The 13,019-nt window shown below is 42.0% G+C and overlaps 1 long non-coding RNA gene across 1 annotated transcript; it reads left to right on the top strand.

The window, feature by feature from the left end:
* Positions 1-246: 246 nt before the first annotated feature.
* LOC147996035 (uncharacterized) lies at positions 247-10,685 on the top strand. The gene is made up of 5 exons (XR_015677734.1): positions 247-604; positions 5,612-5,753; positions 6,755-6,851; positions 6,956-7,102; positions 8,017-10,685. It is a non-coding gene; the product is annotated as an uncharacterized LOC147996035 (long non-coding RNA).
* The last annotated feature ends 2,334 nt before the right edge of the window (positions 10,686-13,019 follow it).

Below are 13,019 nucleotides of genomic sequence, written 5' to 3'. Positions count from 1 at the left end.
TTAATATGAAGACTATTCAGAGCACTGTGATGATTTCCTCCAATGTACTAAGAGCATCTAGACTCATCTTTTAAATCACATGGTGAATGCTTTTGTTTTCCAGTTTTTAATGAAGTATGAACAATTAAAATAACCATGGAAGTGCTTAGCCATCCCAGTAGGTTGATGGACTGTAACTTGGTCACTAAGCGCCATGTTCTTTATTATAGACAGAAAGAGTTGCCCAGCAAATCCAGTCCTCTCCTTAGGTTCTTAACATTGCTCTGATGGTACCTGTCTGTTTTTCTCATGCTAGTAGGGGCCCAGCACAGACCTGCTGCATGGCTGACTACGTGTCTTGATTCCTATTCAGCCTGCGTGTTCTTCAGCTCCCAGGAGCTCTTCCAAATCTGCAAGGCATTGTATCTGTTGTGTGTGTAAAGCAAGATGCCTGCCCCAAACTAATTAACATTAAGCAAGTTTTCCATTGTCCCGTTCACAAGAGACATCAAGTGGGCCCTGCATTACTGCAAAGTGTTTGTTCTTCCTGGCCCTGAAGTGCTGGAAAGGTGGATCATCAAGAAAAAGAAAAGGAATGAAGGGGAGAGGACTTGCAGTTGCAGAGGTGAGCAGTGAAGAAAGACAAGGAAAGAGAGGGGGAGGAGAGGAATGGAAACAAAAGAAAACCAAAAAGCCTGTGACTAGTGGTGCTGTAATTCTAGCACCTGAGAGGCAGAGGCAGGGGCCTGGCTACAAATTTGAGGCCAGCCAGGACTACATAGTAAGGCCCTATCTTAGAAATATTAACATAAGGAAACATGTTTTGGGACTTCTTTTAAGACTATGAACTTCTATAGTGTGCAGAAACATTAAGCTCAGAGGGAATCTTACTCTGTCTCTCTCTCTCTCTCTCTGTGTCTTTGTCTCTGTCTCTGTCTCTCCCTCCCTCTGTCTCTCTCTCCCTCCCTCTGTCTCTCTCTCTGTTCTCTCTCTCTCTCTCTCTCTCTCTCTCTCTCTCTCTCTCTCTCTCTCTCTCTCTCTCTCTCTCTCCTGAGTATTTGCACAGCTTAGAGACACACACATGAAGATTTGCACAGAAGAATGTGTTGTGTGCTTAGGGTTAGATGATGACTAGAGTCGCTGTTGACTGGCTACAGTCCCTCACAGGAGGCAGACACAATAGGGAGATTGTCTTCACCAAGGACAGTAAAGGGACACTGGCTCCTCAACGCTCTATCAAAGGGCTTAAGTGAATTTACAGGAAGATATTCTACCCCATGTAAATATTAGCTCAAAAAATAATTGAAAGTGGAAAACAGTTCAGCAATTTGTTTGCTAGGTAATAATTACCCAAGGCAAGGCATAGAATCCATACCGTGTCCCAGAGCTATCTAGGTCCAAGAGTCCAGCAACTGTGCAGAACCAATTAAAGACTCTGGCCAAGATCTAAAATAAAACCACCTTCAGTGTGATATTGCAACAATGATATCAAATATAGCAATACTTCTGTAGGAACTTGTCACCAAAGGAATTTCCCTATCAGCCACCACACCCAACCCCAATCCCTACCCATATGAGAGAAAAGTCTTGTCTGCTATCAGAGGGTGAGAAAACTTGATGTTTTGTTTGGAAAGTGCTGTGGTCCGTACTTACAGGTGCCTGGAGAAGCTGGCAAATATTAACAGGCAACATTGATTGAGTGCTAAAATGCACCAGGCTGTATGTTGAGAGATTTAATCCAACCCTACTAGAACCCTGACAATAGCAGGCATTGTTATTTGAATGGCTTTACAAGCTAGGAACTGAAGTTTTAAGAGGTCAAAAAAGTGGGGTTTGGATCTACTTAGAATAATTCCATAGGGTTTTTTTAAATAATTTATGTTTATTCTTAATATTTCATAGCTATTTAATAACAGCACCAATATCTTTAGCTCTTTAGAGCTTTCAAAATTCTTTGGAAATAGTATTTTAATTGACGATCACAAGAACACTGTGACACCATAGTATTGTCCCCTTCTCTAAACAGAGGAACCCCCATCACTGACAGAATTGCTACTCCCAACAAACCAGGACCAGGCCATTCAGAGACATTCCTCAGCCTCCCCGTGCCAGCTCCTCTTGCCCAGTTCTTGCAAGCGTTCTGGTTTCTCTTAACCTCATTCCTTAAGAATTCAATTAAAGAAGACACTGAGTTCTACCTGCCAAAGCCACATTACCATCTGTCTTCTGACTGTCATAGCTCTTTGATGTCCTTTGCCGTATGGACTTCTCAGGCCCCTCCCTTGTTCTGACTGATGTACTCTGTGGTATTGGTCTGAGCATATGGCTCCATGAGTGCAGGAATTTCTGCTCGGCTGAGTCTCTGTTCCTTGATGAGGTGAGTGTAGGTGGGAAAACAACCTCGGAGCCTGGAGTGCAATACAAATTATCTGCTGCTTTCGGATATTTGTTTTGCTAATTATGTACCAATATGTGACTCCTTTTGCTGTCTGACATAAGGTTTTTCAATCCCATTTTTGTAGACAAAATGACTCCCGATGGCTGGTGGATGTCAGTCTTTATTAACTATGTCTGGCTTTATTAAATATGTCTTGCTTTATTAAATATGTCTTGCTGTGGCAAGCAAAGAGCTCGAAGGCAACACAACAGTAGGTCACCCACACCGTGTAAGAGAGAGTGATAGGCTACGGCTTTGAGAAAGTATATCAGAATCCACAGCCAAATTCTCAGCATGCATCCACAGGAAATATTGGAAATCAGAGGCATCAGCATATGCATGTTTATGACTTCACTGTTTACAGTGGTTAAGATATGAAATGTACATCCAGACCCTCCAACCATCAAATCTATAAAGAAATATGATAGGTGTGTATGTATGTATGTATGTATGTATGTATGTATGTATGTATGTATGTATGTATGTGAGTATATGAATGCTACTGAGCCATTAAGAATAACATTTTAGAGCTAGAGAGATGGCTCTGAGATTGAGAGGACCTCTTCCAGAGGATCTTGGTTTGAGTTTGATCGTCTACGTGGTATTTTTACAACAGTCAATAACTCCAGTTTGAGGAAGTCTGGTGCTCTCTTCTGGGCTCCGGGAGCACAAAAGTAGTGCATAGATACATAACACACTTAAATTAAAATAATTTTAAAAAAATTTAAAGGATAGCAATTTGGGGACTGCTTCACAACAAAAGGGTGGTAAATGGCCCGTGTCTAAGTGTGATCCATGAGGGCCGTTCCTCACTGGGAGACCTGAACTTCAAATTCTGTTTCCTACTGAATATTCCTCTAGGATATGGTTCCTTCTAAGCTCTAATAGACTTACTATGGTTTAATCACCAAACCAGACTCTTAGCTATTCAAACTAAAGTGTGAACTGTATTGGAATTATTTTTAAAAAATCATAATTTCCAAATCCCTGGGACTGAGCTTGTCCCTGAATCTCAAATAGCACCATGCCAGGAATGTGAAAACTCTAAGAAACGTACTCCTGTCCCCTCACCCCCAGTGTAAGTTGTAATTCTAAATCATATCACTGTTTGCCAAGTCTTTGCATGTTTCCAGGGACTTGACCTGATGCGGGGGCGGGGGGGGAGGATGAAGAAAAGACAAACACGCAGATAAGTTCACCACAGCACTGAGATCTGTGGACTCGGCAATCTGATGGAGAAACCACAGAAAGCAGAAGCTCAGAATGTTTACAATGCGCAGTTGAACAGGAAGGTGGGTTATAGCACACAGCTAAATCAAGGAGGTAAAATTAGATAATCTCCGCGGAACCATTTTTCATCAGGAACAGACCTCGAGCTGTAAGCATCTGTGTGGAGAAAGCTCTGGTACATACTCTCTGCACGAAGCCTGAAAAAGCCTTTGCCATCCTTCTCAGCTTTGCCTGGAGAAGGCTCTGTCACGCCCACAGGGCTGAGGCATCGCAGCCCTTGGCAACAGGACTCGGATCAAGTCAGCAACACACATTCACTCGGGGTTTCATTCACTCCGGGCTTCTTCCGTTCTCCACAATGTTTATGAATGGATGCACTTACTTTTGTTATTTTGTTTTGTGTGTTAAGGCTACTATTATTAACAGCAAAACAGAGAACATTGGAGGATATTATGTGATGTGAAATAACTCAAACACAGAAAGAGAAGTTGTGCATGTTCTCTGGCGTATGCACACGCGTTAGGAAGCCTATTGACACGTATGACTGTGGTTCTTGGGGGCTGAGAAAGGTGGAGGGAGATTGGATAATGGACATCAAGCCTCAGTAAGACAGACAGAGTAGGATCTTGTGTTATATAGCCCATTGGCACCATTACCTCCTAATAATTATTACAGTATTTTATGGATTATTAGAAGATTGTGTTTGAAGTCTCCAAACACAATAACAAGATGTGCATACTGATTACTTTGATTTAATGAGCATATATTTCCCCATTATATTGAAAAATCTAATTGTTTCTAATAAGTTTATGCAATTAGTATACTCAATCAGATAATCAAAGGAGTGTTTAAATGTTTAAGGAGGTAGAAATGTTCTCTACCCTGATTTGATCACTCTACAGTGTATATGTGATTAAGTAACTACGTTTATCTCATGATTTTATGTAACAAAAATAATAATTAATAAACAAAGAATATACTATGGAATTAACTAGAATGGATATGGTAATTGATGAACTGTGTCCCCAGGTGGCCAGCAAAAAAATAATGGGACAACGAAAACATGGACGTAGAAACATGTTATGTATGACTTAGCTGTGACGGGCACTGTGTTCTCTGCATGGCTCTTTGCCTAATACATCTGCTATTACACTTGAATAGATCAGTATTCTAAGGCTCCAAAAGATGGAGTCTTACCCAAGATACCCAAGCAGTAACTGGAGACTTCTAGATGCAATCAACTTTCTCTTCACTTGTCATTCCATGTCCTCAGGATTTCATTTTATTTGCACGTGGCCATGTCAGCAGGTCAGAGGAAAACTGCTATCAGAAACATTTGTCACTCTTTCATAGCCCCATACTCCTGAAGAGGGCATGCTATTCAAGCAAAGCCACAAGGTTGAGGTCCAGGGCCAGTAGGAATAAGAGTGAGAAGAGGCCCGGACTTTAGTAGGGTGCTGGCAGGAAGAGGCATGGCACTTAAGCAGCTGAGTCTAGGAACTCGGGCAGGCTGCGGACGCGTGCTCCAATACTCAGATGCAGAGAAATAATGTTAAAGTCCTAGACTGTGATGAGAGGAAGTCCATGGGCGCACTGACCCGGGAAAAGATGCGCAGTGAGGCTTATTTGCTCTCCTGGGAATTAGCTACCTCTAGTAGTCTGCCTTCCCTCAGATTCATGAACAATCCCTGGCTCTGACATCAAATCATCATAAAATATAGAATAGAGAAACCTCCATAAATACATGTATAAAGGTTTTCGTTTCTATCACGGGAATTAAAGTGCCTAATGACTTAAATTATGGGTAGTCCAGATGTTGTCTTCCAAAATGCGTCTGAATATTAATTTGAAAAAAATCATTTTTGTTCTGGCTGGATTTGGGGTTCCTCTTTGTCTACTGCCTGTCTTCCCCATTACTGAGGAAACCTCTTCCCTGGTGAAGCGTCCTCCTTGCCTGTCTCACAGCTGTCTATTCAGGAAGCCACCACAGAGAACATTCATCCACAGGCTCCTAACTTCCCGTGGACGTCAAAGTCTTGTGGCTGTTTAGTGGCATAAGCTGTGCTTCCCTTTGCCTTCTGCATTCTGAGTGAGCTACGGTTCCGAGGTAGGAGTCTCTGTCTTTGTATTTTCTGCCCCCTATTATTCGACAACCATCATACTAACACTCATGAAAAATACCTGAATGTTTTGAGCAATTTTTCTGGCATTATATGCACTGCTTTGTCATAATTTTCTGATTCGATCCTTGCAACAAGCCTAGGGTTAATAAGGTTACCTCCACCTAAAACAAGGGGGACAGAGCACAGGTATTATAAATAAATCACTCACTAGAATGGTTCTACCAAGTTCAGTGAGTTTTAGCCATTAACTATAGGGACATTTAATTCACTATACATTTTCCTGAGTGGGTAGTTGAAAGGAGTCAATTGTGTATGTGCCCTGAAGGGTGGAATGCACAAAGACGGCTACCCCGTACTTATGTTTCTAAAGAAAGTTCTTACTTTGCCTAAATTTTCCCAGGTCATTCTTTGTAGGCATTCTGTCAGAGTAAAACACTGTTTTTCTGAAGAAGCTGAGGAAAGGTTACAGTTAGCTTGGAGGAGTAAGACGAAACCTCTTAGCATCTTATAAGTGGGAGTAAGCAGAAGGGGGTGGAGGGAGGTATGCATGTGAGGGCAGAGTATTTTGATTAACCTACTTGGTGGAGGCTGAGCTCTGAGGTCACCATGTAAATATTAATGGGAAATGCCACCCTTGTATGCAGCCATGTGAAATCCCTTGTGGGGTGAGGAAGGAGCTCAGTAGCTGGAGAGGGAGGGACAAAAGGCAGGAATGAAATATTACTCACTGTGTACTTCTCATAACAATGTTATATGACCCAAATGTTCTTTAGCACAAAAGCAGAAAGGAGCCTCAGATCTCGTTCATTAATGATGAAGAAATGGAGGTTCCGGGGTTAATTAATATTCAAGGTCTCTCAGCTAATTAATGGCAGAGCTAGGATGAGAATAGGGATTCACTAACTCTAAACCCATGTTCTTTTCTGCCGTAGCACAGCGCAATACATGCCAAACATAAATTTGTTTTCTTCCATTTTCCCTCTAGGCTCCACCCCAAGGATAGCCAGAGTTAAAACACACCCACGAAGTGGGCCTTCTGACATCTGCTGTGTTCTTACCCTGCATCTCCAGGCCGGAAGGAGGTTGGTCATTTGATAGCACTCTATTGGGCCAACACTCCAGGTCACAATTTTGGAATGTGAAAATGCTCTCCTTCATTTTCAAACTGGTTTTGTGTTTAAAACAGCGACATAAAAAGCCGTTTGAGCTTCGGACCGACCGCAAGAAGGACTTCTCCATGCCATTTCAGACTGTGATCATTGAGAAACAAATGTCTGTCCTTATTTTTAAGTGTTCCTTCAATGCATGAAGACATTTAAGAAACAAGAACAAGGTTTGTAAAATGTCCTACTTGTCCCCCGAGGGAGACCTCTCCTCTGAGAGCAAAAGCAGAGAAGTGCTCAGACTGGGTTCTGCAGCCCATCAGGCGGGCTCTGAATGATGAGAGACTTTTCAGGTCTCCTGCTGTTTTGCGTTCACAGGGTCTGTTCCTCCGTACTAGCCCAGATCATCTACCTCTGTAGGCATCATGGGGGGACTCATGACTTAGTATGAGTATTTATATCACTGTGTATTAAGTAAAATTAATTAGGTATGTCTAGACTTTGGGACAATATCCTATTCACTATCCACCTGTGTTTTCCATCGGTAACCAGTGAAATTCATCCAGGACAAGTTTGATAACAGATGAATCTAGAAAAGAGTCTGGAGTACTCTAACACTGAGGTTAACCAAGCACACTGTCTGAGAATGGACCAAGCAAATGGCTTGTAATACCCACACAGACTTCAAGTCAGGAAAAATTCAGTCAGAAGAATTCCATCTGAAGCCTCTAAGCCTGTTGCTAACAAATATTTGGTAAACCCAAAGGGAGAGCAGTTTTTGTTTTGTTTCACAGTTAGTAAAATCTTTCCAGCTACTTTGGAGCCTGGGAGATTGAAGGGATAACGTTTCCTTGTTGTTTAGCATTAGGGAAGACTGATGGCTTTCTATCCTTCTCTCTGGAGGAACTCAGAGAAATGAAACTTCAAACCTGAACAGTTTTTCAAAGGTACATTCCTTGATCGTAAGATTGAAGCCTCAAAGGAAACTAGACTACTTCAAAAGAGTGCATAAAGGTTGAAATAGAAGTATTTATTTTTTATAAGCCAAGGTTCATCAGTGTTCCAAATTCAAGCTTTCTACCACTTTCATTTATGTCTCATTGGATGACCTTGGGAACTTTATTGCCTCTATTTTTCTTTCTAGAAATACCTGGATGGCAGCTAACCTTCAGACTGAGGGATTTGACGATGTCGGTGAATGCCATCACTGCATAGAACAGCTTAAATGAAGAATGCCTGCTGACCCAGGAACTTAGAAAGCAAGTGAGACACAAGCTGGTCTGGATATGTCTTTTCTGTCTCTCCTTCCCTCCATAAGCCTTGGTGCCTCTTGCAGACTCTGAGAAGACTAAGGGTTGAGTCAGTCGGGAAGAGATTGGCTTCCAAGCACAAGAAAGGAGCAAGGTCGAAAGTATTCTAAGCAAATAGAACCAGCTACAAAATGGCTTAGACATTCGCGTCCATCATTTTAATAACGCCAATAACAATGGAGCGTGTTACTTTTGGAGGGACAGATAAGAAGTCCAATGCAGAAAGTCATAACCACAGGCCTGAATAAGGGTGCTAAGCAAATGTCACCCTCATAAACTGTTCTGTTCAGTTACTAGAGCTTCCCAGATTGCTTAAGAAGGACTCTAAGTTCTCTCCCAAGATTAATGGTGAAGCATATGATGATTGACTAGCAGTACTCTCGTCAATAAATACATATTCTAAAGACAACATTGTGGGATGGATATTAGGAGTCCTGTTTTACAGAAGGTGAACCTGGGACTTCAAGACATTTAGATTTTTCCAAGAAAACAGTTGTAGCACTCTGGGACTTGTGCCTGTCCATTTTCGAAAGCCCTATACTAGGCTTCTTAGACAAGATCTTAGGACACCATAAGGGTTATATAATTGAATGCAAGATTCTGAAAACTTGAGCAACAGTCAACTGTTTGTGTGCAGGGACCCCAAATTAATTTCATATGAAGTGTGTAGTGAAGCTTGGGAGTGCCTATCAATGTTATGTCCTGCCTTTTTGTTCTGAACACACACTATAATGCCCGTTGTACATGCTTCACCATGCGATACCTAGAAACATGGCCCAAAACAGCCCTGTTTGGATCTTAGACTACTTTATGTCAATAATTGCAGGTCCTGATGTGTGTTCAAGTCTTTGTTATTGTTGTTCTTGTAAAAATATAATGACTTGATTATGTATAACAAATATTTGAATACTTTGCTATCACCATACACCAATACATCTTGTGAGAAAACCATTTAGTGAGACACTCACAGGATGACTGCATCCCTGTAGATAGCATGGAATGAAAGGAAGGCCAGCTCCCTACTTCTTCTCTCAGAAGGTTACCCGATAGTAGGTTCATTTTAGAACAGAAAAGCTAAATTACTACAAATCGATCAATTCCGATTGTTGAATTCCCTTTGAAAAGTATCATAAAGTCACTTGTATAACATCCCTCTATTAAATGCTGTCTCAAGTCAGGGCTGTGGGCCATGAGCCCTCACCACAGACAGCTGTCTAACGCCAGAACTCCCTGCTGGGAATGATGTTCCTCCCAGGGCTGGAAGAGACTGCAGAAACCCTGAACTAACATTGGTTTTGCCTTTGTATAATGTAAGATAGTTCTACAAAAAGAAGCCACGATTTCTATGGGTATTTTCACATCCACTATAAATTTATGAACAGATGAATCGTTGTAAGTTTTTTTTTTCCATCCTTAAAAATCACAAAAATGCTCAGGCTAATGAAAAATATGGAACCAGTTTTGCTGGCAGTCATTAGCGGACTGATCCTGATTCGTGCGTTTGTCGCATAAGTATGTTTAGAAGCTCCCGTGGAAGCCATGCGGAGAATATTAACTCAAGAGAAATTGTCGAATGTTAGATCAGGAAAATTATGGCATCGTCTTTTTCTCCTATTCTTTCTATTTTCTTACTATATTTTTACCTTTCCTCATCCCAAGTCATGGCTACGTAGAGAGCAGTTTTAAAACAAGAGCAAATTTCAAATTTTCACAATGCAAGCATAGCCATCTATTTCTCAAATTTCAAATATAAATCCATGTCTAAATTTGTGTGCTATCAGTTTCTACTAAGTCACATATTAGGATTATTAATAAATAAAAAACAGCAATTATTAGTGAAGACAGAAATGGAAACACCTGCGTCTTGTTAGAGGGAAGGTAAATGTTACAGCCACAGGAAAGTGTGGTGTCTTTCTAAGAATGTTCAACACAGAGTCGCCCTTTCACCCAACAAGCCTACTCCAGGCCTCCCGTAATTGAGTGGGAAAGGCTCATGCAGATTCTTACTTGGTCATCAGTCTCAATAGCAGAATTAGTCACAGTTGTTCAAAGAAAGCAATCCAAATGTCCGTCAACAGACACTCGTCTGATAAACAGACTGTGGCACATATGCACAAAAGAACAGAACCCAGCCTTAAAAGGGGATGAAATTCTGATACACGCAACAAAGTGCATAAATATTGAAGACATTATGCACAGTGAAACAGGCCAGATGCAAGGGAACAAACAGCATCTGATCCCACTTACACCAAGTACTCAGTGTAGTCTGAATAGAGACAGCAAGGAGGGCGGTGTTTGCCAAAGGTGGGGGCAGAGAATATTGCTAAGTACGCATAGGATTTCCATGTGGGAAAATGAAAACATTCTGTGAGTGGAGAACGCAGGCTACCACACGGCGCCGCGGATGCACCTAATGCCTCAGACTTGTGATCTTAAAAGTGGATAAATGGTACGTTTTGTATTAATTTTGTATGTTTTGCCCCAATAAAAAAGTGTATAAAAATGATTTATTTTTCTCTTTTTTTTTTTTCCGGAGCTGGGGACCGAACCCAGGGCCTTGCACTTGCTAGGCAAGCGCTCTACCACTGAGCTAAATCCCCAACCCAAAATGATTTATTTTGAAGAAATGTCTGCAACATAAAGGATTTAGTAGATGAAGCTTCCAGTTATCAACTAACTTTTAATAACATCGGGATTTACAATTCAATTAAGCGCTTGATTAAATGAAAAAGAATCACTAATTACCTACTACTTAGAAACCCCTTTTGAAGTGTTCTTATCCCCAAATATTTGTCAAGTGTTGATTTTTGAAGCAAATAAACTGACCCCAGAAACACAAAGAGCTCAAGTCACAGGAGCTGTTATAATCTGAAGGCCTGAGTCCTGCAGAGCCAGTGAGCTGAGCCCAGATCACCAAGATGTGGCTCTTAGGAGGAGGTAGCTTTAGAAGGAGCGTGAAGGAGACTCCTCACGAAGACGACTGGTACTCCCATCAAAGATGCTTCAGGCAGCTACCCACCCTTCCACCATGTAGAAAAAAGAAACCAGGAAGGTGGAAGCACTCAGTACAGCCAAACTGCACCAGCACCCTGACCTTTGACTTTCTGAGTCCCGTAATTGTGATTTTAAAATCTCTGTTGACTATACGCCCTCAGTTTATGATACTGTTATAATAGCCCACAGGGCACAGATGCCAAACTAAAGGTAATGTCAGGGAGCACAGTCCTAGAAAACCCACAAGTGTTGTTCATCCTTCTAGCACATCCTGGTCCTGCTTAGAGAACCATTGACGCAGCGTGATGTGCTCAAGCAAAGTACCTCAGATTGAGGGGGAAGCTGAGAGAGCTTCCTGGAGGGGCGACATTCTTTCTGAGCCTCAAAAGACAAATGAGAATTGGGGGAGGGAAGAAAGGAGTCAGGCAGGGAAGAATAGGGCAGAGAGAAGGCATCAGTGAGGGCACCAACCTTGAGGCAGGTGAACCTGAAGAGGCAGCGGCTGCCAGATTGAAGAGGCTCAGTCAAGAATAAGGCTTTTACCCCGGGCCACGCGCATCCTTCAAACACCAAAAAGAAGAGTGGCATCGAGATTCGTGTCTTAGAAAGACCATCTTGGGCTGGAGAGATGGGTCAGCCGTTAAAGGCTAGGCTCACAACCAAAATATAAGAAAGACCATCTAGAGGGACGAAGGCAGATTGGACGTGGTATTGGTGTTACTGCACATACTGAAGCTTTCTGGGTTTCGTGGCCTCACCCGGGAGTTTTCAATTCTCACCCATCCACACTCTTGCAAAAACCATTTTGGCCTTGAGTCTTATACTCAGGATCACCTAACACCATGGATATGCTTGAAGTTCTTCTGTAAGTGCATTTAAACAGCGTAACTATTTAAAGGGGCATGGAAGGCACGGCTATTCACTCTCCTTTTGTGAAGCTTCTTCCTATTCTTCTGGCTTTTAGTGCTTTCTGAGCTTCGTTTCTGATTTGGCATTGGAGAGAAACATGGGGATGCTGGAGATCAGAGGAGGGGCTTCCTTCAGAGACCCCAGCCATTTATTTTCCTGAGGCCCAGTGCCCAGCAAGGACATAGGTAGAGAGGTAGTCTTCTGCTCATTGCCTCTCCTCCTCCCTCATGGAATTCTTGCAGCCTTCCTATATAACAGGCATCTTGGCTATTGTATCGAACTGTCAGAAACTTCCTTTGTCCTGCAACGAATTCCAGCAAAATGGCTTTGTTGCTGCCGGTGGATGCTTGAATGTCAACCCCCAGATAAGTTTTGCTTTATGGATCCTTAGTGTCATACTCCAAAAAAGATGAGGAGAAATTAGTAAAATATTGCATGAGAGAACTCTCAGTGAGTGATTATCTTTTTGCCAGGCTGGCCTTTTTACTCCTTAGATGAATAAGAGTTTCATTCTCTGTCTAATGGAAATGGTCAGCATAGCCAGGACCCAGAACCTGGATCAACCTACAACTCCTCTCACTCGCCTTTCTGACTTAGATTTGAATCTAAATGGGAGACATTTGGATTTGCATATTTTATCTCTGCACATGAGATACCCAAAACAGGAGGAAAAATTAATTACATAAAAACTGGAAAGCTCTTAGATGTATGGCATAAGCCAGAAGTATAAGAGGAATCCTAATGAGGATTCTCGATGAGAAGATCAAAAGCAATGACCTCCCTGGTAGTCATATATGGGTCTGAGGAGGCACACTTTAATGTCCACCAGATCCAATTGGCTCTTTTGTGATCTTCCTCCCATTGGCTATCCGGCCTTGGGGTCAATTCGTTAAATTAAGTGTCTCTCCTGCAAAGTGGACAGAGTGATGCTCAC

This window comes from Rattus norvegicus, chromosome 2 (genome assembly GCF_021556685.1).
Source record: "Rattus norvegicus strain SHRSP/BbbUtx chromosome 2, alternate assembly SHRSP_T2T, whole genome shotgun sequence".
In the NCBI taxonomy this organism is placed as follows: domain Eukaryota; kingdom Metazoa; phylum Chordata; class Mammalia; order Rodentia; family Muridae; genus Rattus; species Rattus norvegicus.
The sequence above is the reverse complement of the archived record's forward strand: the minus strand, read 5'-3'. Positions and strand labels throughout refer to the sequence as shown.